Here is a 17,845-nt window from a genome sequence, read left to right as displayed (position 1 = left end):
CTCCCACTTGCTCACCCTTCGATAGCTCAGTTGGTAGAGCGGAGGACTGTAGGTCAAACACGGTTAGAAATCCTTAGGTCGCTGGTTCAAATCCGGCTCGAAGGAGGGATGTTATGGCGTAGAAATCTGGCCAGAATGCATTGAGGCTAATGTCAGAGCAGGCGACACCCCCATCCCCATTTTGAGAGAGGTCTAAAAACAGTTTTCCCTGACCGGGAATCGAACCCGGGCCGCGGCGGTGAGAGCGCCGAATCCTAGCCACTAGACCACCAGGGAGAGCTTGGCTTCTTCTGCTCGCTGTCAAACATGACGACCAAGTTGCAAAATGAAGCCAGTCAAAAGGCAAAGACTTCCACCGAACCTTAAGTTCCCTGACCGGGAATCGAACCCGGGCCGCGGCGGTGAAAGCGCCGAATCCTAGCCACTAGACCACCAGGGACACACGTCAAAGAGGCTTGCGTCAGCAAAGGCTTTTTTTCTTTCGTGTCTGAACTGGAGGATGGGAGACCGCATGGCTTCCTCGCAGATAAAGCCTCCCACTTGCTCACCCTTCGATAGCTCAGTTGGTAGAGCGGAGGACTGTAGGTCAAACACGGTTAGAAATCCTTAGGTCGCTGGTTCAAATCCGGCTCGAAGGAGGGATGTTTTGGCGTAGAAATCTGGCCAGAATGCATTGAGGTTAATGTCAGAGCAGGCGACACCCCCATCCCCATTTTGAGAGAGGTCTAAAAACAGTTTTGCCTGACCGGGAATCGAACCCGGGCCGCGGCGGTGAAAGCGCCGAATCCTAGCCACTAGACCACCAGGGACACACGTCAAAGAGGCTTGCGTCAGCAAGGGCTTTTTTTCTTTCGTGTCTGAACTGGAGGATGGGAGACCGCATGGCTTCCTCGCAGATAAAGCCTCCCATTTGCTCACCCTTCGATAGCTCAGTTGGTAGAGCGGAGGACTGTAGGTCAAACACGGTTAGAAATCCTTAGGTCGCTGGTTCAAATCCGGCTCGAAGGAGGGATGTTTTGGCGTAGAAATCTGGCCAGAATGCATTGAGGCTAATGTCAGAGCAGGCGACACCCCCATCCCCATTTTGAGAGAGGTCTAAAAACAGTTTTCCCTGACCGGGAATCGAACCCGGGCCGCGGCGGTGAGAGCGCCGAATCCTAGCCACTAGACCACCAGGGAGAGCTTGGCTTCTTCTGCTCGCTGTCAAACACGACGACCAAGTTGCAAAATGAAGCCAGTCAAAAGGCAAAGACTTCCACCGAACCTTAAGTTCCCTGACCGGGAATCGAACCCGGGCCGCGGCGGTGAAAGCGCCGAATCCTAGCCACTAGACCACCAGGGACACACGTCAAAGAGGCTTGCGTCAGCAAGGGCTTTTTTTCTTTCGTGTCTGAACTGGAGGATGGGAGACCGCATGCCTTCCTCGCAGATAAAGCCTCCCACTTGCTCACCCTTCGATAGCTCAGTTGGTAGAGCGGAGGACTGTAGGTCAAACACGGTTAGAAATCCTTAGGTCGCTGGTTCAAATCCGGCTCGAAGGAGGGATGTTTTGGCGTAGAAATCTGTCCAGAATGCATTGAGGCTAATGTCAGAGCAGGCGACACCCCCATCCCCATTTTGAGAGAGGTCTAAAAACAGTTTTCCCTGACCGGGAATCGAACCCGGGCCGCGGCGGTGAGAGCGCCGAATCCTAGCCACTAGACCACCAGGGAGAGCTTGGCTTCTTCTGCTCGCTGTCCCACATGACGACCAAGTTGCAAAATGAAGCCAGTCAAAGACTTCCACCAAACCTTAAGTTCCCTGACCGGGAATCGAACCCGGGCCGCGGCGGTGAAAGCGCCGAATCCTAGCCACTAGACCACCAGGGACACACATCAAAGAGGCTTGCGTCAGCAAGGGCTTTTTTTCTTTCGTGTCTGAACTGGAGGATGGGAGACCGCATGGCTTCCTCGCAGATAAAGCCTCCCACTTGCTCACCCTTCGATAGCTCAGTTGGTAGAGCGGAGGACTGTAGGTCAAACACGGTTAGAAATCCTTAGGTCGCTGGTTCAAATCCGGCTCGAAGGAGGGATGTTTTGGCGTAGAAATCTGGCCAGAATGCATTGAGGCTAATGTCAGAGCAGGCGACACCCCCATCCCCATTTTGAGAGAGGTCTAAAAACAGTTTTTTCCCTGACCGGGAATCGAACCCGGGCCGCGGCGGTGAGAGCGCCGAATCCTAGCCACTAGACCACCAGGGAGAGCTTGGCTTCTTCTGCTCGCTGTCAAACATCGTTGCAAAATGAAGCCAGTCAAAAGGCAAAGACTTCCACCGAACCTTAAGTTCCCTGACCGGGAATCGAACCCGGGCCGCGGCGGTGAAAGCGCCGAATCCTAGCCACTAGACCACCAGGGACACACGTCAAAGAGGCTTGCGTCAGCAAGGGCTTTGTTTCTTTCGTGTCTGAACTGGAGGATGGGAGACCGCATGCCTTCCTCGCAGATAAAGCCTCCCACTTGCTCACCCTTCGATAGCTCAGTTGGTAGAGCGGAGGACTGTAGGTCAAACACGGTTAGAAATCCTTAGGTCGCTGGTTCAAATCCGGCTCGAAGGAGGGATGTTTTGGCGTAGAAATCTGGCCAGAATGCATTGAGGCTAATGTCAGAGCAGGCGACACCCCCATCCCCATTTTGAGAGAGGTCTAAAAACAGTTTTCCCTGACCGGGAATCGAACCCGGGCCGCGGCGGTGAGAGCGCCGAATCCTAGCCACTAGACCACCAGGGAGAGCTTGGCTTCTTCTGCTCGCTGTCAAACATGACGACCAAGTTGCAAAATGAAGCCAGTCAAAAGGCAAAGACTTCCACCGAACCTTAAGTTCCCTGACCGGGAATCGAACCCGGGCCGCGGCGGTGAAAGCGCCGAATCCTAGCCACTAGACCACCAGGGACACACGTCAAAGAGGCTTGCGTCAGCAAGGGCTTTTTTTCTTTCGTGTCTGAACTGGAGGATGGGAGACCGCATGGCTTCCTCGCAGATAAAGCCTCCCACTTGCTCACCCTTCGATAGCTCAGTTGGTAGAGCGGAGGACTGTAGGTCAAACACGGTTAGAAATCCTTAGGTCGCTGGTTCAAATCCGGCTCGAAGGAGGGATGTTTTGGCGTAGAAATCTGGCCAGAATGCATTGAGGCTAATGTCAGAGCAGGCGACACCCCCATCCCCATTTTGAGAGAGGTCTAAAAACAGTTTTCCCTGACCGGGAATCGAACCCGGGCCGCGGCGGTGAGAGCGCCGAATCCTAGCCACTAGACCACCAGGGAGAGCTTGGCTTCTTCTGCTCGCTGTCCCACATGACGACCAAGTTGCAAAATGAAGCCAGTCAAAGACTTCCACCGAACCTTAAGTTCCCTGACCGGGAATCGAACCCGGGCCGCGGCGGTGAAAGCGCCGAATCCTAGCCACTAGACCACCAGGGACACACATCAAAGAGGCTTGCGTCAGCAAGGGCTTTTTTTCTTTCGTGTCTGAACTGGAGGATGGGAGACCGCATGGCTTCCTCGCAGATAAAGCCTCCCACTTGCTCACCCTTCGATAGCTCAGTTGGTAGAGCGGAGGACTGTAGGTCAAACACGGTTAGAAATCCTTAGGTCGCTGGTTCAAATCCGGCTCGAAGGAGGGATGTTTTGGCGTAGAAATCTGGCCAGAATGCATTGAGGCTAATGTCAGAGCAGGCGACACCCCCATCCCCATTTTGAGAGAGGTCTAAAAACAGTTTTCCCTGACCGGGAATCGAACCCGGGCCGCGGCGGTGAGAGCGCCGAATCCTAGCCACTAGACCACCAGGGAGAGCTTGGCTTCTTCTGCTCGCTGTCAAACATGACGACCAAGTTGCAAAATGAAGCCAGTCAAAAGGCAAAGACTTCCACCGAACCTTAAGTTCCCTGACCGGGAATCGAACCCGGGCCGCGGCGGTGAAAGCGCCGAATCCTAGCCACTAGACCACCAGGGACACACGTCAAAGAGGCTTGCGTCAGCAAGGGCTTTGTTTCTTTCGTGTCTGAACTGGAGGATGGGAGACCGCATGCCTTCCTCGCAGATAAAGCCTCCCACTTGCTCACCCTTCGATAGCTCAGTTGGTAGAGCGGAGGACTGTAGGTCAAACACGGTTAGAAATCCTTAGGTCGCTGGTTCAAATCCGGCTCGAAGGAGGGATGTTTTGGCGTAGAAATCTGGCCAGAATGCATTGAGGCTAATGTCAGAGCAGGCGACACCCCCATCCCCATTTTGAGAGAGGTCTAAAAACAGTTTTCCCTGACCGGGAATCGAACCCGGGCCGCGGCGGTGAGAGCGCCGAATCCTAGCCACTAGACCACCAGGGAGAGCTTGGCTTCTTCTGCTCGCTGTCAAACATGACGACCAAGTTGCAAAATGAAGCCAGTCAAAAGGCAAAGACTTCCACCGAACCTTAAGTTCCCTGACCGGGAATCGAACCCGGGCCGCGGCGGTGAAAGCGCCGAATCCTAGCCACTAGACCACCAGGGACACACGTCAAAGAGGCTTGCGTCAGCAAGGGCTTTTTTTCTTTCGTGTCTGAACTGGAGGATGGGAGACCGCATGCCTTCCTCGCAGATAAAGCCTCCCACTTGCTCACCCTTCGATAGCTCAGTTGGTAGAGCGGAGGACTGTAGGTCAAACACGGTTAGAAATCCTTAGGTCGCTGGTTCAAATCCGGCTCGAAGGAGGGATGTTTTGGCGTAGAAATCTGGCCAGAATGCATTGAGGCTAATGTCAGAGCAGGCGACACCCCCATCCCCATTTTGAGAGAGGTCTAAAAACAGTTTTCCCTGACCGGGAATCGAACCCGGGCCGCGGCGGTGAGAGCGCCGAATCCTAGCCACTAGACCACCAGGGAGAGCTTGGCTTCTTCTGCTCGCTGTCCCACATGACGACCAAGTTGCAAAATGAAGCCAGTCAAAGGCACTTCCACCGAACCTTAAGTTCCCTGACCGGGAATCGAACCCGGGCCGCGGCGGTGAAAGCGCCGAATCCTAGCCACTAGACCACCAGGGACACACGTCAAAGAGGCTTGCGTCAGCAAGGGCTTTTTTTCTTTCGTGTCTGAACTGGAGGATGGGAGACCGCATGGCTTCCTCGCAGATAAAGCCTCCCACTTGCTCACCCTTCGATAGCTCAGTTGGTAGAGCGGAGGACTGTAGGTCAAACACGGTTAGAAATCCTTAGGTCGCTGGTTCAAATCCGGCTCGAAGGAGGGATGTTTTGGCGTAGAAATCTGGCCAGAATGCATTGAGGCTAATGTCAGAGCAGGCGACACCCCCATCCCCATTTTGAGAGAGGTCTAAAAACAGTTTTCCCTGACCGGGAATCGAACCCGGGCCGCGGCGGTGAGAGCGCCGAATCCTAGCCACTAGACCACCAGGGAGAGCTTGGCTTCTTCTGCTCGCTGTCAAACACGACGACCAAGTTGCAAAATGAAGCCAGTCAAAAGGCAAAGACTTCCACCGAACCTTAAGTTCCCTGACCGGGAATCGAACCCGGGCCGCGGCGGTGAAAGCGCCGAATCCTAGCCACTAGACCACCAGGGACACACGTCAAAGAGGCTTGCGTCAGCAAGGGCTTTTTTTCTTTCGTGTCTGAACTGGAGGATGGGAGACCGCATGCCTTCCTCGCAGATAAAGCCTCCCACTTGCTCACCCTTCGATAGCTCAGTTGGTAGAGCGGAGGACTGTAGGTCAAACACGGTTAGAAATCCTTAGGTCGCTGGTTCAAATCCGGCTCGAAGGAGGGATGTTTTGGCGTAGAAATCTGGCCAGAATGCATTGAGGCTAATGTCAGAGCAGGCGACACCCCCATCCCCATTTTGAGAGAGGTCTAAAAACAGTTTTCCCTGACCGGGAATCGAACCCGGGCCGCGGCGGTGAGAGCGCCGAATCCTAGCCACTAGACCACCAGGGAGAGCTTGGCTTCTTCTGCTCGCTGTCCCACATGACGACCAAGTTGCAAAATGAAGCCAGTCAAAGACTTCCACCGAACCTTAAGTTCCCTGACCGGGAATCGAACCCGGGCCGCGGCGGTGAAAGCGCCGAATCCTAGCCACTAGACCACCAGGGACACACATCAAAGAGGCTTGCGTCAGCAAGGGCTTTTTTTCTTTCGTGTCTGAACTGGAGGATGGGAGACCGCATGGCTTCCTCGCAGATAAAGCCTCCCACTTGCTCACCCTTCGATAGCTCAGTTGGTAGAGCGGAGGACTGTAGGTCAAACACGGTTAGAAATCCTTAGGTCGCTGGTTCAAATCCGGCTCGAAGGAGGGATGTTTTGGCGTAGAAATCTGGCCAGAATGCATTGAGGCTAATGTCAGAGCAGGCGACACCCCCATCCCCATTTTGAGAGAGGTCTAAAAACAGTTTTCCCTGACCGGGAATCGAACCCGGGCCGCGGCGGTGAGAGCGCCGAATCCTAGCCACTAGACCACCAGGGAGAGCTTGGCTTCTTCTGCTCGCTGTCAAACATGACGACCAAGTTGCAAAATGAAGCCAGTCAAAAGGCAAAGACTTCCACCGAACCTTAAGTTCCCTGACCGGGAATCGAACCCGGGCCGCGGCGGTGAAAGCGCCGAATCCTAGCCACTAGACCACCAGGGACACACGTCAAAGAGGCTTGCGTCAGCAAGGGCTTTTTTTCTTTCGTGTCTGAACTGGAGGATGGGAGACCGCATGGCTTCCTCGCAGATAAAGCCTCCCACTTGCTCACCCTTCGATAGCTCAGTTGGTAGAGCGGAGGACTGTAGGTCAAACACGGTTAGAAATCCTTAGGTCGCTGGTTCAAATCCGGCTCGAAGGAGGGATGTTTTGGCGTAGAAATCTGGCCAGAATGCATTGAGGTTAATGTCAGAGCAGGCGACACCCCCATCCCCATTTTGAGAGAGGTCTAAAAACAGTTTTCCCTGACCGGGAATCGAACCCGGGCCGCGGCGGTGAAAGCGCCGAATCCTAGCCACTAGACCACCAGGGAGAGCTTGGCTTCTTCTGCTCGCTGTCAAACATGACGACCAAGTTGCAAAATGAAGCCAGTCAAAAGGCAAAGACTTCCACCGAACCTTAAGTTCCCTGACCGGGAATCGAACCCGGGCCGCGGCGGTGAAAGCGCCGAATCCTAGCCACTAGACCACCAGGGACACACGTCAAAGAGGCTTGCGTCAGCAAGGGCTTTTTTTCTTTCGTGTCTGAACTGGAGGATGGGAGACCGCATGGCTTCCTCGCAGATAAAGCCTCCCACTTGCTCACCCTTCGATAGCTCAGTTGGTAGAGCGGAGGACTGTAGGTCAAACACGGTTAGAAATCCTTAGGTCGCTGGTTCAAATCCGGCTCGAAGGAGGGATGTTTTGGCGTAGAAATCTGGCCAGAATGCATTGAGGTTAATGTCAGAGCAGGCGACACCCCCATCCCCATTTTGAGAGAGGTCTAAAAACAGTTTTCCCTGACCGGGAATCGAACCCGGGCCGCGGCGGTGAAAGCGCCGAATCCTAGCCACTAGACCACCAGGGACACACGTCAAAGAGGCTTGCGTCAGCAAGGGCTTTTTTTCTTTCGTGTCTGAACTGGAGGATGGGAGACCGCATGCCTTCCTCGCAGATAAAGCCTCCCACTTGCTCACCCTTCGATAGCTCAGTTGGTAGAGCGGAGGACTGTAGGTCAAACACGGTTAGAAATCCTTAGGTCGCTGGTTCAAATCCGGCTCGAAGGAGGGATGTTTTGGCGTAGAAATCTGGCCAGAATGCATTGAGGCTAATGTCAGAGCAGGCGACACCCCCATCCCCATTTTGAGAGAGGTCTAAAAACAGTTTTCCCTGACCGGGAATCGAACCCGGGCCGCGGCGGTGAAAGCGCCGAATCCTAGCCACTAGACCACCAGGGACACACGTCAAAGAGGCTTGCGTCAGCAAGGGCTTTTTTTCTTTCGTGTCTGAACTGGAGGATGGGAGACCGCATGGCTTCCTCGCAGATGAAGCCTCCCACTTGCTCACCCTTCGATAGCTCAGTTGGTAGAGCGGAGGACTGTAGGTCAAACACGGTTAGAAATCCTTAGGTCGCTGGTTCAAATCCGGCTCGAAGGAGGGATGTTTTGGCGTAGAAATCTGGCCAGAATGCATTGAGGTTAATGTCAGAGCAGGCGACACCCCCATCCCCATTTTGAGAGAGGTCTAAAAACAGTTTTCCCTGACCGGGAATCGAACCCGGGCCGCGGCGGTGAAAGCGCCGAATCCTAGCCACTAGACCACCAGGGAGAGCTTGGCTTCTTCTGCTCGCTGTCAAACATGACGACCAAGTTGCAAAATGAAGCCAGTCAAAAGGCAAAGACTTCCACCGAACCTTAAGTTCCCTGACCGGGAATCGAACCCGGGCCGCGGCGGTGAAAGCGCCGAATCCTAGCCACTAGACCACCAGGGACACACGTCAAAGAGGCTTGCGTCAGCAAGGGCTTTTTTTCTTTCGTGTCTGAACTGGAGGATGGGAGACCGCATGGCTTCCTCGCAGATAAAGCCTCCCACTTGCTCACCCTTCGATAGCTCAGTTGGTAGAGCGGAGGACTGTAGGTCAAACACGGTTAGAAATCCTTAGGTCGCTGGTTCAAATCCGGCTCGAAGGAGGGATGTTTTGGCGTAGAAATCTGGCCAGAATGCATTGAGGTTAATGTCAGAGCAGGCGACACCCCCATCCCCATTTTGAGAGAGGTCTAAAAACAGTTTTCCCTGACCGGGAATCGAACCCGGGCCGCGGCGGTGAAAGCGCCGAATCCTAGCCACTAGACCACCAGGGAGAGCTTGGCTTCTTCTGCTCGCTGTCAAACATGACGACCAAGTTGCAAAATGAAGCCAGTCAAAAGGCAAAGACTTCCACCGAACCTTAAGTTCCCTGACCGGGAATCGAACCCGGGCCGCGGCGGTGAAAGCGCCGAATCCTAGCCACTAGACCACCAGGGACACACGTCAAAGAGGCTTGCGTCAGCAAGGGCTTTTTTTCTTTCGTGTCTGAACTGGAGGATGGGAGACCGCATGGCTTCCTCGCAGATAAAGCCTCCCACTTGCTCACCCTTCGATAGCTCAGTTGGTAGAGCGGAGGACTGTAGGTCAAACACGGTTAGAAATCCTTAGGTCGCTGGTTCAAATCCGGCTCGAAGGAGGGATGTTTTGGCGTAGAAATCTGGCCAGAATGCATTGAGGTTAATGTCAGAGCAGGCGACACCCCCATCCCCATTTTGAGAGAGGTCTAAAAACAGTTTTCCCTGACCGGGAATCGAACCCGGGCCGCGGCGGTGAAAGCGCCGAATCCTAGCCACTAGACCACCAGGGACACACGTCAAAGAGGCTTGCGTCAGCAAGGGCTTTTTTTCTTTCGTGTCTGAACTGGAGGATGGGAGACCGCATGCCTTCCTCGCAGATAAAGCCTCCCACTTGCTCACCCTTCGATAGCTCAGTTGGTAGAGCGGAGGACTGTAGGTCAAACACGGTTAGAAATCCTTAGGTCGCTGGTTCAAATCCGGCTCGAAGGAGGGATGTTTTGGCGTAGAAATCTGGCCAGAATGCATTGAGGCTAATGTCAGAGCAGGCGACACCCCCATCCCCATTTTGAGAGAGGTCTAAAAACAGTTTTCCCTGACCGGGAATCGAACCCGGGCCGCGGCGGTGAAAGCGCCGAATCCTAGCCACTAGACCACCAGGGACACACGTCAAAGAGGCTTGCGTCAGCAAGGGCTTTTTTTCTTTCGTGTCTGAACTGGAGGATGGGAGACCGCATGGCTTCCTCGCAGATGAAGCCTCCCACTTGCTCACCCTTCGATAGCTCAGTTGGTAGAGCGGAGGACTGTAGGTCAAACACGGTTAGAAATCCTTAGGTCGCTGGTTCAAATCCGGCTCGAAGGAGGGATGTTTTGGCGTAGAAATCTGGCCAGAATGCATTGAGGTTAATGTCAGAGCAGGCGACACCCCCATCCCCATTTTGAGAGAGGTCTAAAAACAGTTTTCCCTGACCGGGAATCGAACCCGGGCCGCGGCGGTGAAAGCGCCGAATCCTAGCCACTAGACCACCAGGGAGAGCTTGGCTTCTTCTGCTCGCTGTCAAACATGACGACCAAGTTGCAAAATGAAGCCAGTCAAAAGGCAAAGACTTCCACCGAACCTTAAGTTCCCTGACCGGGAATCGAACCCGGGCCGCGGCGGTGAAAGCGCCGAATCCTAGCCACTAGACCACCAGGGACACACGTCAAAGAGGCTTGCGTCAGCAAGGGCTTTTTTTCTTTCGTGTCTGAACTGGAGGATGGGAGACCGCATGGCTTCCTCGCAGATAAAGCCTCCCACTTGCTCACCCTTCGATAGCTCAGTTGGTAGAGCGGAGGACTGTAGGTCAAACACGGTTAGAAATCCTTAGGTCGCTGGTTCAAATCCGGCTCGAAGGAGGGATGTTTTGGCGTAGAAATCTGGCCAGAATGCATTGAGGTTAATGTCAGAGCAGGCGACACCCCCATCCCCATTTTGAGAGAGGTCTAAAAACAGTTTTCCCTGACCGGGAATCGAACCCGGGCCGCGGCGGTGAAAGCGCCGAATCCTAGCCACTAGACCACCAGGGACACACGTCAAAGAGGCTTGCGTCAGCAAGGGCTTTTTTTCTTTCGTGTCTGAACTGGAGGATGGGAGACCGCATGCCTTCCTCGCAGATAAAGCCTCCCACTTGCTCACCCTTCGATAGCTCAGTTGGTAGAGCGGAGGACTGTAGGTCAAACACGGTTAGAAATCCTTAGGTCGCTGGTTCAAATCCGGCTCGAAGGAGGGATGTTTTGGCGTAGAAATCTGGCCAGAATGCATTGAGGCTAATGTCAGAGCAGGCGACACCCCCATCCCCATTTTGAGAGAGGTCTAAAAACAGTTTTCCCTGACCGGGAATCGAACCCGGGCCGCGGCGGTGAAAGCGCCGAATCCTAGCCACTAGACCACCAGGGACACACGTCAAAGAGGCTTGCGTGAGGAAGCCATGCGGTCTCCCATCCTCCAGTTCAGACACGAAAGAAAAAAAGCCCTTGCTGACCGGGAATCGAACCCGGGCCGCGGCGGTGAAAGCGCCGAATCCTAGCCACTAGACCACCAGGGACACACGTCAAAGAGGCTTGCGTCAGCAAGGGCTTTTTTTCTTTCGTGTCTGAACTGGAGGATGGGAGACCGCATGGCTTCCTCGCAGATAAAGCCTCCCACTTGCTCACCCTTCGATAGCTCAGTTGGTAGAGCGGAGGACTGTAGGTCAAACACGGTTAGAAATCCTTAGGTCGCTGGTTCAAATCCGTCTCGAAGGAGGGGTGTTTTGGCGTAGAAATCTGGCCAGAATGCATTGAGGCTAATGTCAGAGCAGGCGACACCCCCATCCCCATTTTGAGAGAGGTCTAAAAACAGTTTTCCCTGACCGGGAATCGAACCCGGGCCGCGGCGGTGAGAGCGCCAAATCCTAGCCACTAGACCACCAGGGAGAGCTTGGCTTCTTCTGCTCGCTGTCCCACATGACGACCAAGTTGCAAAATGAAGCCAGTCAAAGACTTCCACCGAACCTTAAGTTCCCTGACCGGGAATCGAACCCGGGCCGCGGCGGTGAAAGCGCCGAATCCTAGCCACTAGACCACCAGGGACACACGTCAAAGAGGCTTGCGTCAGCAAGGGCTTTTTTTCTTTCGTGTCTGAACTGGAGGATGGGAGACCGCATGGCTTCCTCGCAGATAAAGCCTCCCACTTGCTCACCCTTCGATAGCTCAGTTGGTAGAGCGGAGGACTGTAGGTCAAACACGGTTAGAAATCCTTAGGTCGCTGGTTCAAATCCGGCTCGAAGGAGGGATGTTTTGGCGTAGAAATCTGGCCAGAATGCATTGAGGCTAATGTCAGAGCAGGCGACACCCCCATCCCCATTTTGAGAGAGGTCTAAAAACAGTTTTCCCTGACCGGGAATCGAACCCGGGCCGCGGCGGTGAGAGCGCCAAATCCTAGCCACTAGACCACCAGGGAGAGCTTGGCTTCTTCTGCTCGCTGTCAAACATGACGACCAAGTTGCAAAATGAAGCCAGTCAAAGACTTCCACCGAACCTTAAGTTCCCTGACCGGGAATCGAACCCGGGCCGCGGCGGTGAAAGCGCCGAATCCTAGCCACTAGACCACCAGGGACACACGTCAAAGAGGCTTGCGTCAGCAAGGGCTTTTTTTCTTTCGTGTCTGAACTGGAGGATGGGAGACCGCATGGCTTCCTCGCAGATAAAGCCTCCCACTTGCTCACCCTTCGATAGCTCAGTTGGTAGAGCGGAGGACTGTAGGTCAAACACGGTTAGAAATCCTTAGGTCGCTGGTTCAAATCCGGCTCGAAGGAGGGATGTTTTGGCGTAGAAATCTGGCCAGAATGCATTGAGGTTAATGTCAGAGCAGGCGACACCCCCATCCCCATTTTGAGAGAGGTCTAAAAACAGTTTTCCCTGACCGGGAATCGAACCCGGGCCGCGGCGGTGAAAGCGCCGAATCCTAGCCACTAGACCACCAGGGACACACGTCAAAGAGGCTTGCGTCAGCAAGGGCTTTTTTTCTTTCGTGTCTGAACTGGAGGATGGGAGACCGCATGGCTTCCTCGCAGATAAAGCCTCCCACTTGCTCACCCTTCGATAGCTCAGTTGGTAGAGCGGAGGACTGTAGGTCAAACACGGTTAGAAATCCTTAGGTCGCTGGTTCAAATCCGGCTCGAAGGAGGGATGTTTTGGCGTAGAAATCTGGCCAGAATGCATTGAGGCTAATGTCAGAGCAGGCGACACCCCCATCCCCATTTTGAGAGAGGTCTAAAAACAGTTTTCCCTGACCGGGAATCGAACCCGGGCCGCGGCGGTGAAAGCGCCGAATCCTAGCCACTAGACCACCAGGGACACACGTCAAAGAGGCTTGCGTCAGCAAGGGCTTTTTTTCTTTCGTGTCTGAACTGGAGGATGGGAGACCGCATGGCTTCCTCGCAGATAAAGCCTCCCACTTGCTCACCCTTCGATAGCTCAGTTGGTAGAGCGGAGGACTGTAGGTCAAACACGGTTAGAAATCCTTAGGTCGCTGGTTCAAATCCGGCTCGAAGGAGGGATGTTTTGGCGTAGAAATCTGGCCAGAATGCATTGAGGCTAATGTCAGAGCAGGCGACACCCCCATCCCCATTTTGAGAGAGGTCTAAAAACAGTTTTCCCTGACCGGGAATCGAACCCGGGCCGCGGCGGTGAGAGCGCCGAATCCTAGCCACTAGACCACCAGGGAGAGCTTGGCTTCTTCTGCTCGCTGTCAAACACGACGACCAAGTTGCAAAATGAAGCCAGTCAAAAGGCAAAGACTTCCACCGAACCTTAAGTTCCCTGACCGGGAATCGAACCCGGGCCGCGGCGGTGAAAGCGCCGAATCCTAGCCACTAGACCACCAGGGACACACGTCAAAGAGGCTTGCGTCAGCAAGGGCTTTTTTTCTTTCGTGTCTGAACTGGAGGATGGGAGACCGCATGGCTTCCTCGCAGATAAAGCCTCCCACTTGCTCACCCTTCGATAGCTCAGTTGGTAGAGCGGAGGACTGTAGGTCAAACACGGTTAGAAATCCTTAGGTCGCTGGTTCAAATCCGGCTCGAAGGAGGGATGTTTTGGCGTAGAAATCTGGCCAGAATGCATTGAGGCTAATGTCAGAGCAGGCGACACCCCCATCCCCATTTTGAGAGAGGTCTAAAAACAGTTTTCCCTGACCGGGAATCGAACCCGGGCCGCGGCGGTGAGAGCGCCGAATCCTAGCCACTAGACCACCAGGGAGAGCTTGGCTTCTACTGCTCGCTGTCAAACACGACGACCAAGTTGCAAAATGAAGCCAGTCAAAAGGCAAAGACTTTCACCGAACCTTAAGTTCCCTGACCGGGAATCGGACCCGGGCCGCGGCGGTGAAAGCGCCGAATCCTAGCCACTAGACCACCAGGGACACACGTCAAAGAGGCTTGCGTCAGCAAGGGCTTTTTTTCTTTCGTGTCTGAACTGGAGGATGGGAGACCGCATGGCTTCCTCGCAGATAAAGCCTCCCACTTGCTCACCCTTCGATAGCTCAGTTGGTAGAGCGGAGGACTGTAGGTCAAACACGGTTAGAAATCCTTAGGTCGCTGGTTCAAATCCGGCTCGAAGGAGGGATGTTTTGGCGTAGAAATCTGGCCAGAATGCATTGAGGCTAATGTCAGAGCAGGCGACACCCCCATCCCCATTTTGAGAGAGGTCTAAAAACAGTTTTCCCTGACCGGGAATCGAACCCGGGCCGCGGCGGTGAAAGCGCCGAATCCTAGCCACTAGACCACCAGGGACACACGTCAAAGAGGCTTGCGTCTGCTCGCTGTCTCCCATCCGACCAGTTGCAAAATGAAGCCAGTCAAAAGGCAAAGACTTCCACCGAACCTTAAGTTCCCTGACCGGGAATCGAACCCGGGCCGCGGCGGTGAAAGCGCCGAATCCTAGCCACTAGACCACCAGGGACACACGTCAAAGAGGCTTGCGTCAGCAAGGGCTTTTTTTCTTTCGTGTCTGAACTGGAGGATGGGAGACCGCATGGCTTCCTCGCAGATAAAGCCTCCCACTTGCTCACCCTTCGATAGCTCAGTTGGTAGAGCGGAGGACTGTAGGTCAAACACGGTTAGAAATCCTTAGGTCGCTGGTTCAAATCCGGCTCGAAGGAGGGATGTTTTGGCGTAGAAATCTGGCCAGAATGCATTGAGGCTAATGTCAGAGCAGGCGACACCCCCATCCCCATTTTGAGAGAGGTCTAAAAACAGTTTTCCCTGACCGGGAATCGAACCCGGGCCGCGGCGGTGAGAGCGCCGAATCCTAGCCACTAGACCACCAGGGAGAGCTTGGCTTCTTCTGCTCGCTGTCAAACATGACGACCAAGTTGCAAAATGAAGCCAGTCAAAAGGCAAAGACTTCCACCGAACCTTAAGTTCCCTGACCGGGAATCGAACCCGGGCCGCGGCGGTGAAAGCGCCGAATCCTAGCCACTAGACCACCAGGGACACACGTCAAAGAGGCTTGCGTCAGCAAGGGCTTTTTTTCTTTCGTGTCTGAACTGGAGGATGGGAGACCGCATGGCTTCCTCGCAGATAAAGCCTCCCACTTGCTCACCCTTCGATAGCTCAGTTGGTAGAGCGGAGGACTGTAGGTCAAACACGGTTAGAAATCCTTAGGTCGCTGGTTCAAATCCGGCTCGAAGGAGGGATGTTTTGGCGTAGAAATCTGGCCAGAATGCATTGAGGTTAATGTCAGAGCAGGCGACACCCCCATCCCCATTTTGAGAGAGGTCTAAAAACAGTTTTCCCTGACCGGGAATCGAACCCGGGCCGCGGCGGTGAAAGCGCCGAATCCTAGCCACTAGACCACCAGGGACACACGTCAAAGAGGCTTGCGTCAGCAAGGGCTTTTTTTCTTTCGTGTCTGAACTGGAGGATGGGAGACCGCATGGCTTCCTCGCAGATAAAGCCTCCCACTTGCTCACCCTTCGATAGCTCAGTTGGTAGAGCGGAGGACTGTAGGTCAAACACGGTTAGAAATCCTTAGGTCGCTGGTTCAAATCCGGCTCGAAGGAGGGATGTTTTGGCGTAGAAATCTGGCCAGAATGCATTGAGGCTAATGTCAGAGCAGGCGACACCCCCATCCCCATTTTGAGAGAGGTCTAAAAACAGTTTTCCCTGACCGGGAATCGAACCCGGGCCGCGGCGGTGAGAGCGCCGAATCCTAGCCACTAGACCACCAGGGAGAGCTTGGCTTCTTCTGCTCGCTGTCAAACACGACGACCAAGTTGCAAAATGAAGCCAGTCAAAAGGCAAAGACTTCCACCGAACCTTAAGTTCCCTGACCGGGAATCGAACCCGGGCCGCGGCGGTGAAAGCGCCGAATCCTAGCCACTAGACCACCAGGGACACACGTCAAAGAGGCTTGCGTCAGCAAGGGCTTTTTTTCTTTCGTGTCTGAACTGGAGGATGGGAGACCGCATGGCTTCCTCGCAGATAAAGCCTCCCACTTGCTCACCCTTCGATAGCTCAGTTGGTAGAGCGGAGGACTGTAGGTCAAACACGGTTAGAAATCCTTAGGTCGCTGGTTCAAATCCGGCTCGAAGGAGGGATGTTTTGGCGTAGAAATCTGGCCAGAATGCATTGAGGCTAATGTCAGAGCAGGCGACACCCCCATCCCCATTTTGAGAGAGGTCTAAAAACAGTTTTCCCTGACCGGGAATCGAACCCGGGCCGCGGCGGTGAGAGCGCCGAATCCTAGCCACTAGACCACCAGGGAGAGCTTGGCTTCTTCTGCTCGCTGTCAAACACGACGACCAAGTTGCAAAATGAAGCCAGTCAAAAGGCAAAGACTTCCACCGAACCTTAAGTTCCCTGACCGGGAATCGAACCCGGGCCGCGGCGGTGAAAGCGCCGAATCCTAGCCACTAGACCACCAGGGACACACGTCAAAGAGGCTTGCGTCAGCAAGGGCTTTTTTTCTTTCGTGTCTGAACTGGAGGATGGGAGACCGCATGGCTTCCTCGCAGATAAAGCCTCCCACTTGCTCACCCTTCGATAGCTCAGTTGGTAGAGCGGAGGACTGTAGGTCAAACACGGTTAGAAATCCTTAGGTCGCTGGTTCAAATCCGGCTCGAAGGAGGGATGTTTTGGCGTAGAAATCTGGCCAGAATGCATTGAGGCTAATGTCAGAGCAGGCGACACCCCCATCCCCATTTTGAGAGAGGTCTAAAAACAGTTTTCCCTGACCGGGAATCGAACCCGGGCCGCGGCGGTGAGAGCGCCGAATCCTAGCCACTAGACCACCAGGGAGAGCTTGGCTTCTTCTGCTCGCTGTCAAACATGACGACCAAGTTGCAAAATTCTTCTGCTCGCTGTCAAACACGACGACCAAGTTGCAAAATGAAGCCAGTCAAAAGGCAAAGACTTCCACCGAACCTTAAGTTCCCTGACCGGGAATCGAACCCGGGCCGCGGCGGTGAAAGCGCCGAATCCTAGCCACTAGACCACCAGGGACACACGTCAAAGAGGCTTGCGTCAGCAAGGGCTTTTTTTCTTTCGTGTCTGAACTGGAGGATGGGAGACCGCATGGCTTCCTCGCAGATAAAGCCTCCCACTTGCTCACCCTTCGATAGCTCAGTTGGTAGAGCGGAGGACTGTAGGTCAAACACGGTTAGAAATCCTTAGGTCGCTGGTTCAAATCCGGCTCGAAGGAGGGATGTTTTGGCGTAGAAATCTGGCCAGAATGCATTGAGGCTAATGTCAGAGCAGGCGACACCCCCATCCCCATTTTGAGAGAGGTCTAAAAACAGTTTTCCCTGACCGGGAATCGAACCCGGGCCGCGGCGGTGAGAGCGCCGAATCCTAGCCACTAGACCACCAGGGAGAGCTTGGCTTCTTCTGCTCGCTGTCAAACACGACGACCAAGTTGCAAAATGAAGCCAGTCAAAAGGCAAAGACTTCCACCGAACCTTAAGTTCCCTGACCGGGAATCGAACCCGGGCCGCGGCGGTGAAAGCGCCGAATCCTAGCCACTAGACCACCAGGGACACACGTCAAAGAGGCTTGCGTCAGCAAGGGCTTTTTTTCTTTCGTGTCTGAACTGGAGGATGGGAGACCGCATGGCTTCCTCGCAGATAAAGCCTCCCACTTGCTCACCCTTCGATAGCTCAGTTGGTAGAGCGGAGGACTGTAGGTCAAACACGGTTAGAAATCCTTAGGTCGCTGGTTCAAATCCGGCTCGAAGGAGGGATGTTTTGGCGTAGAAATCTGGCCAGAATG

At 54.3% G+C, this 17,845-nt stretch overlaps 99 non-coding genes across 99 annotated transcripts; 37 read left to right on the top strand and 62 right to left on the bottom strand.

The window, feature by feature from the left end:
- The first annotated feature begins 15 nt into the window (after nt 1-15).
- trnay-gua lies at nt 16-105 on the top strand. The gene is given in 2 exon segments: nt 16-52; nt 70-105. It is a non-coding gene; the product is annotated as a tRNA-Tyr (tRNA).
- A 99-nt stretch (nt 106-204) lies between these two features.
- On the bottom strand, nt 205-276 carry trnae-cuc. The gene has a single exon. It is a non-coding gene; the product is annotated as a tRNA-Glu (tRNA).
- Nucleotides 277-367: 91 nt separating this feature from the next.
- trnae-uuc lies at nt 368-439 on the bottom strand. The gene has a single exon. It is a non-coding gene; the product is annotated as a tRNA-Glu (tRNA).
- Nucleotides 440-548: 109 nt separating this feature from the next.
- trnay-gua lies at nt 549-638 on the top strand. The gene is given in 2 exon segments: nt 549-585; nt 603-638. It is a non-coding gene; the product is annotated as a tRNA-Tyr (tRNA).
- Nucleotides 639-737: 99 nt separating this feature from the next.
- trnae-uuc lies at nt 738-809 on the bottom strand. Its single transcript has one exon. It is a non-coding gene; the product is annotated as a tRNA-Glu (tRNA).
- Nucleotides 810-918: 109 nt separating this feature from the next.
- trnay-gua lies at nt 919-1,008 on the top strand. The gene is given in 2 exon segments: nt 919-955; nt 973-1,008. It is a non-coding gene; the product is annotated as a tRNA-Tyr (tRNA).
- A 99-nt stretch (nt 1,009-1,107) lies between these two features.
- On the bottom strand, nt 1,108-1,179 carry trnae-cuc. The gene has a single exon. It is a non-coding gene; the product is annotated as a tRNA-Glu (tRNA).
- Nucleotides 1,180-1,270: 91 nt separating this feature from the next.
- Nucleotides 1,271-1,342, bottom strand: trnae-uuc. The gene has a single exon. It is a non-coding gene; the product is annotated as a tRNA-Glu (tRNA).
- Nucleotides 1,343-1,451: 109 nt separating this feature from the next.
- On the top strand, nt 1,452-1,541 carry trnay-gua. Its single transcript is given in 2 exon segments — nt 1,452-1,488; nt 1,506-1,541. It is a non-coding gene; the product is annotated as a tRNA-Tyr (tRNA).
- Nucleotides 1,542-1,640: 99 nt separating this feature from the next.
- On the bottom strand, nt 1,641-1,712 carry trnae-cuc. Its single transcript has one exon. It is a non-coding gene; the product is annotated as a tRNA-Glu (tRNA).
- An 84-nt stretch (nt 1,713-1,796) lies between these two features.
- Nucleotides 1,797-1,868, bottom strand: trnae-uuc. The gene has a single exon. It is a non-coding gene; the product is annotated as a tRNA-Glu (tRNA).
- Nucleotides 1,869-1,977: 109 nt separating this feature from the next.
- Nucleotides 1,978-2,067, top strand: trnay-gua. Its single transcript is given in 2 exon segments — nt 1,978-2,014; nt 2,032-2,067. It is a non-coding gene; the product is annotated as a tRNA-Tyr (tRNA).
- A 101-nt stretch (nt 2,068-2,168) lies between these two features.
- Nucleotides 2,169-2,240, bottom strand: trnae-cuc. Its single transcript has one exon. It is a non-coding gene; the product is annotated as a tRNA-Glu (tRNA).
- Nucleotides 2,241-2,323: 83 nt separating this feature from the next.
- Nucleotides 2,324-2,395, bottom strand: trnae-uuc. The gene has a single exon. It is a non-coding gene; the product is annotated as a tRNA-Glu (tRNA).
- A 109-nt stretch (nt 2,396-2,504) lies between these two features.
- Nucleotides 2,505-2,594, top strand: trnay-gua. The gene is given in 2 exon segments: nt 2,505-2,541; nt 2,559-2,594. It is a non-coding gene; the product is annotated as a tRNA-Tyr (tRNA).
- A 99-nt stretch (nt 2,595-2,693) lies between these two features.
- On the bottom strand, nt 2,694-2,765 carry trnae-cuc. Its single transcript has one exon. It is a non-coding gene; the product is annotated as a tRNA-Glu (tRNA).
- Nucleotides 2,766-2,856: 91 nt separating this feature from the next.
- On the bottom strand, nt 2,857-2,928 carry trnae-uuc. Its single transcript has one exon. It is a non-coding gene; the product is annotated as a tRNA-Glu (tRNA).
- Nucleotides 2,929-3,037: 109 nt separating this feature from the next.
- Nucleotides 3,038-3,127, top strand: trnay-gua. The gene is given in 2 exon segments: nt 3,038-3,074; nt 3,092-3,127. It is a non-coding gene; the product is annotated as a tRNA-Tyr (tRNA).
- Nucleotides 3,128-3,226: 99 nt separating this feature from the next.
- trnae-cuc lies at nt 3,227-3,298 on the bottom strand. The gene has a single exon. It is a non-coding gene; the product is annotated as a tRNA-Glu (tRNA).
- Nucleotides 3,299-3,382: 84 nt separating this feature from the next.
- Nucleotides 3,383-3,454, bottom strand: trnae-uuc. Its single transcript has one exon. It is a non-coding gene; the product is annotated as a tRNA-Glu (tRNA).
- Nucleotides 3,455-3,563: 109 nt separating this feature from the next.
- trnay-gua lies at nt 3,564-3,653 on the top strand. The gene is given in 2 exon segments: nt 3,564-3,600; nt 3,618-3,653. It is a non-coding gene; the product is annotated as a tRNA-Tyr (tRNA).
- Nucleotides 3,654-3,752: 99 nt separating this feature from the next.
- On the bottom strand, nt 3,753-3,824 carry trnae-cuc. Its single transcript has one exon. It is a non-coding gene; the product is annotated as a tRNA-Glu (tRNA).
- Nucleotides 3,825-3,915: 91 nt separating this feature from the next.
- On the bottom strand, nt 3,916-3,987 carry trnae-uuc. The gene has a single exon. It is a non-coding gene; the product is annotated as a tRNA-Glu (tRNA).
- Nucleotides 3,988-4,096: 109 nt separating this feature from the next.
- Nucleotides 4,097-4,186, top strand: trnay-gua. Its single transcript is given in 2 exon segments — nt 4,097-4,133; nt 4,151-4,186. It is a non-coding gene; the product is annotated as a tRNA-Tyr (tRNA).
- Nucleotides 4,187-4,285: 99 nt separating this feature from the next.
- trnae-cuc lies at nt 4,286-4,357 on the bottom strand. The gene has a single exon. It is a non-coding gene; the product is annotated as a tRNA-Glu (tRNA).
- Nucleotides 4,358-4,448: 91 nt separating this feature from the next.
- trnae-uuc lies at nt 4,449-4,520 on the bottom strand. The gene has a single exon. It is a non-coding gene; the product is annotated as a tRNA-Glu (tRNA).
- Nucleotides 4,521-4,629: 109 nt separating this feature from the next.
- Nucleotides 4,630-4,719, top strand: trnay-gua. The gene is given in 2 exon segments: nt 4,630-4,666; nt 4,684-4,719. It is a non-coding gene; the product is annotated as a tRNA-Tyr (tRNA).
- A 99-nt stretch (nt 4,720-4,818) lies between these two features.
- Nucleotides 4,819-4,890, bottom strand: trnae-cuc. The gene has a single exon. It is a non-coding gene; the product is annotated as a tRNA-Glu (tRNA).
- Nucleotides 4,891-4,976: 86 nt separating this feature from the next.
- Nucleotides 4,977-5,048, bottom strand: trnae-uuc. Its single transcript has one exon. It is a non-coding gene; the product is annotated as a tRNA-Glu (tRNA).
- A 109-nt stretch (nt 5,049-5,157) lies between these two features.
- On the top strand, nt 5,158-5,247 carry trnay-gua. Its single transcript is given in 2 exon segments — nt 5,158-5,194; nt 5,212-5,247. It is a non-coding gene; the product is annotated as a tRNA-Tyr (tRNA).
- A 99-nt stretch (nt 5,248-5,346) lies between these two features.
- On the bottom strand, nt 5,347-5,418 carry trnae-cuc. The gene has a single exon. It is a non-coding gene; the product is annotated as a tRNA-Glu (tRNA).
- Nucleotides 5,419-5,509: 91 nt separating this feature from the next.
- Nucleotides 5,510-5,581, bottom strand: trnae-uuc. Its single transcript has one exon. It is a non-coding gene; the product is annotated as a tRNA-Glu (tRNA).
- Nucleotides 5,582-5,690: 109 nt separating this feature from the next.
- trnay-gua lies at nt 5,691-5,780 on the top strand. Its single transcript is given in 2 exon segments — nt 5,691-5,727; nt 5,745-5,780. It is a non-coding gene; the product is annotated as a tRNA-Tyr (tRNA).
- A 99-nt stretch (nt 5,781-5,879) lies between these two features.
- trnae-cuc lies at nt 5,880-5,951 on the bottom strand. Its single transcript has one exon. It is a non-coding gene; the product is annotated as a tRNA-Glu (tRNA).
- An 84-nt stretch (nt 5,952-6,035) lies between these two features.
- On the bottom strand, nt 6,036-6,107 carry trnae-uuc. The gene has a single exon. It is a non-coding gene; the product is annotated as a tRNA-Glu (tRNA).
- A 109-nt stretch (nt 6,108-6,216) lies between these two features.
- On the top strand, nt 6,217-6,306 carry trnay-gua. The gene is given in 2 exon segments: nt 6,217-6,253; nt 6,271-6,306. It is a non-coding gene; the product is annotated as a tRNA-Tyr (tRNA).
- Nucleotides 6,307-6,405: 99 nt separating this feature from the next.
- On the bottom strand, nt 6,406-6,477 carry trnae-cuc. Its single transcript has one exon. It is a non-coding gene; the product is annotated as a tRNA-Glu (tRNA).
- A 91-nt stretch (nt 6,478-6,568) lies between these two features.
- On the bottom strand, nt 6,569-6,640 carry trnae-uuc. The gene has a single exon. It is a non-coding gene; the product is annotated as a tRNA-Glu (tRNA).
- Nucleotides 6,641-6,749: 109 nt separating this feature from the next.
- Nucleotides 6,750-6,839, top strand: trnay-gua. The gene is given in 2 exon segments: nt 6,750-6,786; nt 6,804-6,839. It is a non-coding gene; the product is annotated as a tRNA-Tyr (tRNA).
- A 99-nt stretch (nt 6,840-6,938) lies between these two features.
- Nucleotides 6,939-7,010, bottom strand: trnae-uuc. The gene has a single exon. It is a non-coding gene; the product is annotated as a tRNA-Glu (tRNA).
- A 91-nt stretch (nt 7,011-7,101) lies between these two features.
- On the bottom strand, nt 7,102-7,173 carry trnae-uuc. The gene has a single exon. It is a non-coding gene; the product is annotated as a tRNA-Glu (tRNA).
- A 109-nt stretch (nt 7,174-7,282) lies between these two features.
- trnay-gua lies at nt 7,283-7,372 on the top strand. Its single transcript is given in 2 exon segments — nt 7,283-7,319; nt 7,337-7,372. It is a non-coding gene; the product is annotated as a tRNA-Tyr (tRNA).
- A 99-nt stretch (nt 7,373-7,471) lies between these two features.
- On the bottom strand, nt 7,472-7,543 carry trnae-uuc. The gene has a single exon. It is a non-coding gene; the product is annotated as a tRNA-Glu (tRNA).
- Nucleotides 7,544-7,652: 109 nt separating this feature from the next.
- trnay-gua lies at nt 7,653-7,742 on the top strand. Its single transcript is given in 2 exon segments — nt 7,653-7,689; nt 7,707-7,742. It is a non-coding gene; the product is annotated as a tRNA-Tyr (tRNA).
- Nucleotides 7,743-7,841: 99 nt separating this feature from the next.
- trnae-uuc lies at nt 7,842-7,913 on the bottom strand. The gene has a single exon. It is a non-coding gene; the product is annotated as a tRNA-Glu (tRNA).
- A 109-nt stretch (nt 7,914-8,022) lies between these two features.
- Nucleotides 8,023-8,112, top strand: trnay-gua. Its single transcript is given in 2 exon segments — nt 8,023-8,059; nt 8,077-8,112. It is a non-coding gene; the product is annotated as a tRNA-Tyr (tRNA).
- A 99-nt stretch (nt 8,113-8,211) lies between these two features.
- Nucleotides 8,212-8,283, bottom strand: trnae-uuc. The gene has a single exon. It is a non-coding gene; the product is annotated as a tRNA-Glu (tRNA).
- Nucleotides 8,284-8,374: 91 nt separating this feature from the next.
- trnae-uuc lies at nt 8,375-8,446 on the bottom strand. The gene has a single exon. It is a non-coding gene; the product is annotated as a tRNA-Glu (tRNA).
- Nucleotides 8,447-8,555: 109 nt separating this feature from the next.
- On the top strand, nt 8,556-8,645 carry trnay-gua. The gene is given in 2 exon segments: nt 8,556-8,592; nt 8,610-8,645. It is a non-coding gene; the product is annotated as a tRNA-Tyr (tRNA).
- Nucleotides 8,646-8,744: 99 nt separating this feature from the next.
- Nucleotides 8,745-8,816, bottom strand: trnae-uuc. Its single transcript has one exon. It is a non-coding gene; the product is annotated as a tRNA-Glu (tRNA).
- Nucleotides 8,817-8,907: 91 nt separating this feature from the next.
- On the bottom strand, nt 8,908-8,979 carry trnae-uuc. The gene has a single exon. It is a non-coding gene; the product is annotated as a tRNA-Glu (tRNA).
- A 109-nt stretch (nt 8,980-9,088) lies between these two features.
- On the top strand, nt 9,089-9,178 carry trnay-gua. Its single transcript is given in 2 exon segments — nt 9,089-9,125; nt 9,143-9,178. It is a non-coding gene; the product is annotated as a tRNA-Tyr (tRNA).
- A 99-nt stretch (nt 9,179-9,277) lies between these two features.
- Nucleotides 9,278-9,349, bottom strand: trnae-uuc. Its single transcript has one exon. It is a non-coding gene; the product is annotated as a tRNA-Glu (tRNA).
- A 109-nt stretch (nt 9,350-9,458) lies between these two features.
- Nucleotides 9,459-9,548, top strand: trnay-gua. Its single transcript is given in 2 exon segments — nt 9,459-9,495; nt 9,513-9,548. It is a non-coding gene; the product is annotated as a tRNA-Tyr (tRNA).
- A 99-nt stretch (nt 9,549-9,647) lies between these two features.
- Nucleotides 9,648-9,719, bottom strand: trnae-uuc. The gene has a single exon. It is a non-coding gene; the product is annotated as a tRNA-Glu (tRNA).
- Nucleotides 9,720-9,828: 109 nt separating this feature from the next.
- On the top strand, nt 9,829-9,918 carry trnay-gua. Its single transcript is given in 2 exon segments — nt 9,829-9,865; nt 9,883-9,918. It is a non-coding gene; the product is annotated as a tRNA-Tyr (tRNA).
- A 99-nt stretch (nt 9,919-10,017) lies between these two features.
- trnae-uuc lies at nt 10,018-10,089 on the bottom strand. Its single transcript has one exon. It is a non-coding gene; the product is annotated as a tRNA-Glu (tRNA).
- A 91-nt stretch (nt 10,090-10,180) lies between these two features.
- Nucleotides 10,181-10,252, bottom strand: trnae-uuc. Its single transcript has one exon. It is a non-coding gene; the product is annotated as a tRNA-Glu (tRNA).
- Nucleotides 10,253-10,361: 109 nt separating this feature from the next.
- On the top strand, nt 10,362-10,451 carry trnay-gua. Its single transcript is given in 2 exon segments — nt 10,362-10,398; nt 10,416-10,451. It is a non-coding gene; the product is annotated as a tRNA-Tyr (tRNA).
- A 99-nt stretch (nt 10,452-10,550) lies between these two features.
- Nucleotides 10,551-10,622, bottom strand: trnae-uuc. Its single transcript has one exon. It is a non-coding gene; the product is annotated as a tRNA-Glu (tRNA).
- A 109-nt stretch (nt 10,623-10,731) lies between these two features.
- trnay-gua lies at nt 10,732-10,821 on the top strand. The gene is given in 2 exon segments: nt 10,732-10,768; nt 10,786-10,821. It is a non-coding gene; the product is annotated as a tRNA-Tyr (tRNA).
- Nucleotides 10,822-10,920: 99 nt separating this feature from the next.
- trnae-uuc lies at nt 10,921-10,992 on the bottom strand. The gene has a single exon. It is a non-coding gene; the product is annotated as a tRNA-Glu (tRNA).
- Nucleotides 10,993-11,249: 257 nt separating this feature from the next.
- Nucleotides 11,250-11,339, top strand: trnay-gua. The gene is given in 2 exon segments: nt 11,250-11,286; nt 11,304-11,339. It is a non-coding gene; the product is annotated as a tRNA-Tyr (tRNA).
- A 99-nt stretch (nt 11,340-11,438) lies between these two features.
- Nucleotides 11,439-11,510, bottom strand: trnae-cuc. The gene has a single exon. It is a non-coding gene; the product is annotated as a tRNA-Glu (tRNA).
- An 84-nt stretch (nt 11,511-11,594) lies between these two features.
- Nucleotides 11,595-11,666, bottom strand: trnae-uuc. Its single transcript has one exon. It is a non-coding gene; the product is annotated as a tRNA-Glu (tRNA).
- Nucleotides 11,667-11,775: 109 nt separating this feature from the next.
- trnay-gua lies at nt 11,776-11,865 on the top strand. Its single transcript is given in 2 exon segments — nt 11,776-11,812; nt 11,830-11,865. It is a non-coding gene; the product is annotated as a tRNA-Tyr (tRNA).
- A 99-nt stretch (nt 11,866-11,964) lies between these two features.
- On the bottom strand, nt 11,965-12,036 carry trnae-cuc. The gene has a single exon. It is a non-coding gene; the product is annotated as a tRNA-Glu (tRNA).
- An 84-nt stretch (nt 12,037-12,120) lies between these two features.
- trnae-uuc lies at nt 12,121-12,192 on the bottom strand. The gene has a single exon. It is a non-coding gene; the product is annotated as a tRNA-Glu (tRNA).
- A 109-nt stretch (nt 12,193-12,301) lies between these two features.
- Nucleotides 12,302-12,391, top strand: trnay-gua. The gene is given in 2 exon segments: nt 12,302-12,338; nt 12,356-12,391. It is a non-coding gene; the product is annotated as a tRNA-Tyr (tRNA).
- Nucleotides 12,392-12,490: 99 nt separating this feature from the next.
- trnae-uuc lies at nt 12,491-12,562 on the bottom strand. Its single transcript has one exon. It is a non-coding gene; the product is annotated as a tRNA-Glu (tRNA).
- A 109-nt stretch (nt 12,563-12,671) lies between these two features.
- Nucleotides 12,672-12,761, top strand: trnay-gua. Its single transcript is given in 2 exon segments — nt 12,672-12,708; nt 12,726-12,761. It is a non-coding gene; the product is annotated as a tRNA-Tyr (tRNA).
- Nucleotides 12,762-12,860: 99 nt separating this feature from the next.
- trnae-uuc lies at nt 12,861-12,932 on the bottom strand. The gene has a single exon. It is a non-coding gene; the product is annotated as a tRNA-Glu (tRNA).
- Nucleotides 12,933-13,041: 109 nt separating this feature from the next.
- trnay-gua lies at nt 13,042-13,131 on the top strand. The gene is given in 2 exon segments: nt 13,042-13,078; nt 13,096-13,131. It is a non-coding gene; the product is annotated as a tRNA-Tyr (tRNA).
- Nucleotides 13,132-13,230: 99 nt separating this feature from the next.
- trnae-cuc lies at nt 13,231-13,302 on the bottom strand. Its single transcript has one exon. It is a non-coding gene; the product is annotated as a tRNA-Glu (tRNA).
- A 91-nt stretch (nt 13,303-13,393) lies between these two features.
- trnae-uuc lies at nt 13,394-13,465 on the bottom strand. The gene has a single exon. It is a non-coding gene; the product is annotated as a tRNA-Glu (tRNA).
- A 109-nt stretch (nt 13,466-13,574) lies between these two features.
- On the top strand, nt 13,575-13,664 carry trnay-gua. Its single transcript is given in 2 exon segments — nt 13,575-13,611; nt 13,629-13,664. It is a non-coding gene; the product is annotated as a tRNA-Tyr (tRNA).
- Nucleotides 13,665-13,763: 99 nt separating this feature from the next.
- Nucleotides 13,764-13,835, bottom strand: trnae-cuc. The gene has a single exon. It is a non-coding gene; the product is annotated as a tRNA-Glu (tRNA).
- A 91-nt stretch (nt 13,836-13,926) lies between these two features.
- On the bottom strand, nt 13,927-13,998 carry trnae-uuc. The gene has a single exon. It is a non-coding gene; the product is annotated as a tRNA-Glu (tRNA).
- Nucleotides 13,999-14,107: 109 nt separating this feature from the next.
- Nucleotides 14,108-14,197, top strand: trnay-gua. Its single transcript is given in 2 exon segments — nt 14,108-14,144; nt 14,162-14,197. It is a non-coding gene; the product is annotated as a tRNA-Tyr (tRNA).
- Nucleotides 14,198-14,296: 99 nt separating this feature from the next.
- Nucleotides 14,297-14,368, bottom strand: trnae-uuc. The gene has a single exon. It is a non-coding gene; the product is annotated as a tRNA-Glu (tRNA).
- Nucleotides 14,369-14,465: 97 nt separating this feature from the next.
- Nucleotides 14,466-14,537, bottom strand: trnae-uuc. Its single transcript has one exon. It is a non-coding gene; the product is annotated as a tRNA-Glu (tRNA).
- A 109-nt stretch (nt 14,538-14,646) lies between these two features.
- Nucleotides 14,647-14,736, top strand: trnay-gua. The gene is given in 2 exon segments: nt 14,647-14,683; nt 14,701-14,736. It is a non-coding gene; the product is annotated as a tRNA-Tyr (tRNA).
- Nucleotides 14,737-14,835: 99 nt separating this feature from the next.
- trnae-cuc lies at nt 14,836-14,907 on the bottom strand. Its single transcript has one exon. It is a non-coding gene; the product is annotated as a tRNA-Glu (tRNA).
- Nucleotides 14,908-14,998: 91 nt separating this feature from the next.
- Nucleotides 14,999-15,070, bottom strand: trnae-uuc. The gene has a single exon. It is a non-coding gene; the product is annotated as a tRNA-Glu (tRNA).
- A 109-nt stretch (nt 15,071-15,179) lies between these two features.
- Nucleotides 15,180-15,269, top strand: trnay-gua. The gene is given in 2 exon segments: nt 15,180-15,216; nt 15,234-15,269. It is a non-coding gene; the product is annotated as a tRNA-Tyr (tRNA).
- Nucleotides 15,270-15,368: 99 nt separating this feature from the next.
- trnae-uuc lies at nt 15,369-15,440 on the bottom strand. The gene has a single exon. It is a non-coding gene; the product is annotated as a tRNA-Glu (tRNA).
- A 109-nt stretch (nt 15,441-15,549) lies between these two features.
- On the top strand, nt 15,550-15,639 carry trnay-gua. The gene is given in 2 exon segments: nt 15,550-15,586; nt 15,604-15,639. It is a non-coding gene; the product is annotated as a tRNA-Tyr (tRNA).
- Nucleotides 15,640-15,738: 99 nt separating this feature from the next.
- Nucleotides 15,739-15,810, bottom strand: trnae-cuc. Its single transcript has one exon. It is a non-coding gene; the product is annotated as a tRNA-Glu (tRNA).
- Nucleotides 15,811-15,901: 91 nt separating this feature from the next.
- On the bottom strand, nt 15,902-15,973 carry trnae-uuc. Its single transcript has one exon. It is a non-coding gene; the product is annotated as a tRNA-Glu (tRNA).
- A 109-nt stretch (nt 15,974-16,082) lies between these two features.
- trnay-gua lies at nt 16,083-16,172 on the top strand. The gene is given in 2 exon segments: nt 16,083-16,119; nt 16,137-16,172. It is a non-coding gene; the product is annotated as a tRNA-Tyr (tRNA).
- Nucleotides 16,173-16,271: 99 nt separating this feature from the next.
- trnae-cuc lies at nt 16,272-16,343 on the bottom strand. Its single transcript has one exon. It is a non-coding gene; the product is annotated as a tRNA-Glu (tRNA).
- Nucleotides 16,344-16,434: 91 nt separating this feature from the next.
- On the bottom strand, nt 16,435-16,506 carry trnae-uuc. Its single transcript has one exon. It is a non-coding gene; the product is annotated as a tRNA-Glu (tRNA).
- A 109-nt stretch (nt 16,507-16,615) lies between these two features.
- Nucleotides 16,616-16,705, top strand: trnay-gua. The gene is given in 2 exon segments: nt 16,616-16,652; nt 16,670-16,705. It is a non-coding gene; the product is annotated as a tRNA-Tyr (tRNA).
- Nucleotides 16,706-16,804: 99 nt separating this feature from the next.
- On the bottom strand, nt 16,805-16,876 carry trnae-cuc. Its single transcript has one exon. It is a non-coding gene; the product is annotated as a tRNA-Glu (tRNA).
- Nucleotides 16,877-17,008: 132 nt separating this feature from the next.
- trnae-uuc lies at nt 17,009-17,080 on the bottom strand. Its single transcript has one exon. It is a non-coding gene; the product is annotated as a tRNA-Glu (tRNA).
- Nucleotides 17,081-17,189: 109 nt separating this feature from the next.
- Nucleotides 17,190-17,279, top strand: trnay-gua. Its single transcript is given in 2 exon segments — nt 17,190-17,226; nt 17,244-17,279. It is a non-coding gene; the product is annotated as a tRNA-Tyr (tRNA).
- Nucleotides 17,280-17,378: 99 nt separating this feature from the next.
- On the bottom strand, nt 17,379-17,450 carry trnae-cuc. The gene has a single exon. It is a non-coding gene; the product is annotated as a tRNA-Glu (tRNA).
- Nucleotides 17,451-17,541: 91 nt separating this feature from the next.
- trnae-uuc lies at nt 17,542-17,613 on the bottom strand. The gene has a single exon. It is a non-coding gene; the product is annotated as a tRNA-Glu (tRNA).
- Nucleotides 17,614-17,722: 109 nt separating this feature from the next.
- trnay-gua lies at nt 17,723-17,812 on the top strand. The gene is given in 2 exon segments: nt 17,723-17,759; nt 17,777-17,812. It is a non-coding gene; the product is annotated as a tRNA-Tyr (tRNA).
- The last annotated feature ends 33 nt before the right edge of the window (nt 17,813-17,845 follow it).

The sequence above is a fragment of the Hypomesus transpacificus genome, chromosome 20 (assembly GCF_021917145.1).
Source record: "Hypomesus transpacificus isolate Combined female chromosome 20, fHypTra1, whole genome shotgun sequence".
Classification (NCBI taxonomy): Eukaryota; Metazoa; Chordata; class Actinopteri; order Osmeriformes; family Osmeridae; genus Hypomesus; species Hypomesus transpacificus.
Note: the sequence above shows the minus strand (reverse complement) of the source record. Positions and strands in the feature narration are given on the sequence as shown.